This window comes from Elaeis guineensis, chromosome 9 (assembly GCF_000442705.2).
Source record: "Elaeis guineensis isolate ETL-2024a chromosome 9, EG11, whole genome shotgun sequence".
Classification (NCBI taxonomy): Eukaryota; Viridiplantae; Streptophyta; class Magnoliopsida; order Arecales; family Arecaceae; genus Elaeis; species Elaeis guineensis.
In genome coordinates, this window is record NC_026001.2 from 20,538,957 (window position 1) to 20,544,985 (window position 6,029).

Sequence of the window (6,029 nt, forward strand, 5' to 3'; positions counted from 1 at the left end):
GTACAGTATCATATATCCATCTTCAGTTTATAATCTTCAAACTCCTTGATATCAAGGGCTTTAGTAAATGGGTCGACTAGGTTCTCCTTTCCGTCGATCTTCTAAAGCTCGACGTCATCTCAATCTACGATCTTCCGAATCAAGTGGTAGCAGCATAGAATATGCTTGATGTACTGATGTGACTTTGGTTCCTTCGTTTGAGCAATGGCACCAGTACTGTCGCAGTACAACAAAATAAGACTATCGAGAGAGAGTGTCACTCCGAGCTCACTGATGAACTTCTGTAACCATACAGCTTCTTTCGTAGCATCGGATACTATGATGTATTTTGTCTTACAAGTAGAGTCGGTCACAGTGTGCTGCTTGAAATTTTTTCAGCAGATTATTCCATCGTTCAGGATATAAATATAATTCGACATGCTCTTGCCGTCGTCATGATTCGATTGAAAATTGAAGTCTGTAAATCTCATAAGTTTTAAGTCAGATTCTCCATAAACAAGCCACTAGTCCATAGTATTTCTCAAATACTTAAGGATGATTTTTACAATCTTCCAGTAGTTCTCCTTTGGATCAGACTGGTATCTGCTCACTACTTCTAGTGAGTATGCCACGTCTGATTTTGTACATGTCATAGCATATATTATGAAATTCACTATCAAAACATATGTAATCAAACTCATACGCTCCCTCTCTTGAGGAGTTGTCGGATAATTTCTCTTTGAGAGAGTAATTTCATGACCTATCAAGAGATAGTCCTTCTTAAAATTTTTCATGTTGAACCGTTTCAGCACGGTGTTGATGTACGTAGACTGGGACAATCCAAGCATTCTTTTTGATCTATCTCTATAGATCTTCATTCCAAGGATGTAGGATGCTTCTCCTAAGTCTTTCATGGAGAACTGAGATGATAGTCAAATCTTTATTCTTTATAATGCAGGAATATCATTCTCGATTAAGAGAATATCATCCACACACAGAATAAAAAATATTATCACAGAATTGTTAATCCATTTGTATATGCAGGGTTTTTCTTCATACCTAACGAAGCCACACGTTCTGATCATTTTATCAAAATGCATGTTCCAACTGCTACTTGCTTGCTTCAATCCATAAATGGATCTCCATAGCTAGCATATCTTAGACTCATCTGTGGATGTGAAATCTTCAGGTTATATCATATACACCTCTTCTTCTAGCTCACTATTGAGGAAAGCTGTTTTCATATTCATTTGCCAGATTTCATAATCTAGATGTGCAGCTATCGTAAGTATGATCCGAATGGACTTTAGCATTGCCATAGGGGAGAAGATCTCATCATAGTCAATACCATAATGTTGATGATACCCTTTGACAATCAGACGGGCTTTATAGATCTCCACCTTGCCGTCTGTGCCTCTTTTTCTCTTGAAGATCCACTTACATCCTATGAATTTTATCCCTTCAGGTGGGTCAACTAATATCCACACATTATTGACCTTCATGGATTTCATTTCAGATTTCATGGCTTCAACCACTTATCGGAGTCAGATATCTGCATTGCATCCATGTAGAAGATCGGATCCTCATTGTTCTCATCGAGTTCAACAGAATCTCCATTTTGAATCAAAAAATCATAGTATATGTCCGTTGGATGCGATACTCTATCGGATCTCCTTAATGGTGTATCAATAACGGATTCTGAATTGGATTTAATCAAATCAAATTCTATGGGTTCACTAGATTGTGTCGGTTCTTCTACCCATCAAACTTCATCAAGCTCGATTTTAGAAGTACTAATTCCTTCACTAAAGAATTTTTTCTAAAAAATATCCTTTATTACTCATAAACACTTTCTATTCATCAGCAAGGTAGAAGTAATATCCCTTGATTTCTTTAGGATATCCTACGAAGATACACTTGTCAGACCTAAGTTCTAGTTTATCTATTTTTAAATATCCGACATAAGCCGGATACCCCCAAACCCAAAGATGTGAGAGAACTGATTTATGCCTAGTCCATATCTCATATATATTTTATTTGTAGACTTACTTGAAATCCTATTAAGTACATAGCAAGTCGACTCGAGCGCATATCCCAAAACAAGATTGACAGACTCAAAAATCCCATCATGGATCAAACCATGTCTAACAAGGTTCGATTTTTTCTTTCTAAGATGTCATTATGCTGTGGCATTCTAGAAGGAGTCTATTGCGAGAGAATCCCATTCTCTTCTAGATGTGTCAGAAATTCATTGAAAAGATATTCATCTCCTCGATCAGATCGAAGAGTTTTAATATTTTTTTCAATTTATTTCTCTACCTTACTATGAAATTATTTGAACATTTCAAATGATTTAGACTTGTTATTCATCAAGTAGATATATCCATACCTAGATAGGTCGTCTGTGAATGTAATGAAGTATTGATGCCCTCTTCTGGCACTTGTGCTCATTGATCCGCATATATCAGTATATACAAAATCTAGAACATCATTGGCTCGTTCATCTTTTTTAGTAAAAGATGGTTTGATCATCTTTCTAAGTAGACAAGATTTATAGATTAGCAATGATTCACAATCATTGTCCTTAAGGATTCTCTCTTGGATTAACTTATTCATCCTATTTTTGTTAATATGATCTAGCTTACAGTGCCAAAGGTAGCCATCCAAGACATCATCTATCCTAGGATATTTTTTTGATGTGTACATTACACTAGGCCGCGATACAATATAAATTTTTTTATTCAATTATCCGTGTATTACAGTAACACCATTCAAAATGATATCATAAAATTTTTTTTATTAAAATTTTATAATTTTTTTTTATCAGAAGGCCTATAGAAATTACATTCAATAAGAAACTAGGACAATAATGATAATCACTAAGAATAATGATATAAAAATTAAATATAAGTTTGATGATTCTTAAAGCTAGAACTGAAATCGATCTTCCATCTCCAACGTTCAGAAATCTCTCACCATCTTCAAATCTCCTACCGACCTGAAGTCTCTGCAACGAATTACAAATGTTAATAAGATTATCAGTATCTAATACCCAGATCATTGTATCACAAATTGAGAGATTACAAGGAGTTATCATATAATTACCTTGCTTAGCAATCGATTGCTTCTTCTTCTTCGATCTATTTGGATTAAGAGAAGCAATGTATTGAGGATAGTTTCTCTTCTAATGATCCTGCTTCCTACAATAGAAGCACTCTGCCTGACTCTGATCGAACTTGGACTTCACGGTCTGATCCCAAGCACTTGGCATCTTATTTTCTTCTTCTTCTTTCCTTTCTTAAAGGGATGACATTCACTTGAAGAAGATGCTCCCACTACATTCACTGTCTCCTTGTAGAATTAGTAATCTTTTTAAAAAGTCTGTAGCAATCCCAACAGATCGTGGTCGTTTATCACAGACTTCGTCATTCGATAATGATTGAAAATGGTAAGTAGGACTTCGGTAGGAAATTCAAAATTACATCTTTTTCAAGCTGCTCGTGCAAGAAAAAGTCGAGCTTGCTGAGGTGCTCGATCTATTCGATCATGTACAATATATGATCGGTTACTGATGCCCCCTTCCTTTATCTTGACATTGAAAATGGTATAACTGATCTTGTGCCGGTCAACACCATCAAAAGTGCCAAAAGAATCATTCAATATTTTGAGTATTTTTTTTGATTGAGCTTTTTCAAATTTATGACTGAACTCATCGTTTATAGCCACTCGCATAATACAACATACCGTAGTACAGTCGTTGAGCCACTTCAAGTAAGTGTCTCGAACCGCACCGTGAGCGTTAGAAGCGAGCTCTTCAGGTGTCGGATCTGTCAGCACGTATAAGATCCTCTTGTACTCTAGGACTACCTTCAATTTTCGATATCAGCTATCAAAATTGGATCATCTTAATTTATCACTGTCTAACAGCGATCGGAGTAACAAGTTGGTGGCCACAACTCTAAAAGAAAAATCAAAATCTAATTAGTATATGAATCATTAAGCCTAAAAATATGAATTTTAGTCTAAAGGTTCTCTCCAAAGTTTGCCGTACTGGACCGAACCGTCCGATACGAGGTGTACCGAGCTGGACCGGTCCCTTACCGATCCGGTTCGGACCTGTTTTTTAGAAAAGACCCCGAACACATCGAACCGCCTAATTCGGTGCGGTTCAGACCCATACCATTCGGAATCAGGCGGTCTAGTTCGGTTCGCTGTCGGTTCGGGATGAACCGACCATACCGCTCGAGGGATCATTCACAGGGGGAGGGGGAGGGGGAAGGTGGGGCCTTTTCACGTGGTCGGGGGGGGCGGAGGGAGGGGGGAGAGAAATAGATGTGGTCCACTTCACGTGGAGGGAGGGCCTGATGCTTATTAAGCACCAGGCTTTTGGTGTTCTCTGAGAGTTCTCAGAGAACACCGTGGCCATGGACAACCTTGGTCTCAACGGTTTCATTGAGATCTATAAAAAATTAAAAAATAAGTAAATTTCATAAATTAGAAGAGTGATTTGAGAAGAGACTGATCTTTGTCAGAGATAAGATAATCTATTATTTGTCAGTAATATTTTTTTATTTTATTATTAAAATAGGATAAAAATGAGATAAATAAAATAGGAGAAAATTATATCAAAATTTTATGATTTTGTTATGATTTAATTATATGTGATAGATCTTTGAAAGATCTATATGATGACACTAAATTATTAATTTTACTAATTATATTTTTAATATTTTAAATATTTATTTATTTAAAAATTAATAAAAATTATATTTAAAAAAATCAAAGTTTGGCAATCATGTTTAGAATGATTCAAGCTACTTAAATCTAATCTCAATTTTTTTTAAATATTTAATATTTAAAATATTTTTTTAATTATTTAAATAAAAAATAATTATAAATAAAAAATATATAAAAAATATTATATTTTAGTAATTTAAAATATTATTAAATTATAGATATTTATTTTAAATTTATAATTTTTAAAATAATATTAAAATTATTTAAAATTATATATATTTTAATTATCATTAAATATCATATTTTGTTATACTTTCATATATTATAAAAAAAATTTAGAATATGGTTCATTCACTTTATAATCAATTTTATATATAATTTATTATATAAAAATATTAAAAAAATAAAAAAATTAGAGTTAGTTTTAAAATTGAGAATAATATTTAGAATATTCAAATAATAAAATATTGAATCTAACTTAAGATTTTTTATTTTTTTATAAATATTTAAATAATTAAAAATATTATTAAATAAAAATATATTTATTAATATTATATTATAGTTAATTTAAATAATTAGTATTTTATTATACCTGCAAATGGTAGAAGAAGATTCAGAGTGTGACATTGGTTGTGATCATGGCGAGATGCTCTCAACTCGGCATCATTGGAGATGCAAATAGTACAACATAGAGTTTAGAGAGGAGGAGTGACTAGTTGAAGCAGCACATAGCTGATGGTTATCTTGATGTGTCATGTGTCAGAAATATCCACAAGAGATCTAACAATTGATGAAAATATTTGTTGATTCGAAAGCAATGAAGGAAATGGCAAAGTAGAAAGAATCGAAGTAGATCGTCGAGCTGCAGAGCCACCTTTTATCACTCTAGAGAGTCAGAAGAGGCTTCTGCTTCAGATGATGAGGGGGCACAGATTGAACTGCCATTCAGACGAGCTTGACAGCTCAGTACCGGTAGGAGGAGATGGCCGGTATAGAGAGTGATTCGGACCATCATGCTATGAATCAGGATCTGATCAGCGACTGGTGGGGGAGAATTCGAGTTAGGAGGATACCTCAGTCAGAGAGCCTGGTGGTAGAGGAGCAGATGCATCATGTCTTCTTTGTTGGGAGTTTTTGGCAGTAGGAGGAGGTCCTCCAGAGATAATCAGTAGGAGCTAGCATTCAGGATTTGGATCCACATGCTTGCCCAGCAAAGATTCAAGCAGCAGATAATTGATAGTATGCTGAAAAAAGATAAAAAGATGGATATGTGGCAAGTTATTGGATCATGGTTTCATTTAAACCATATTCCA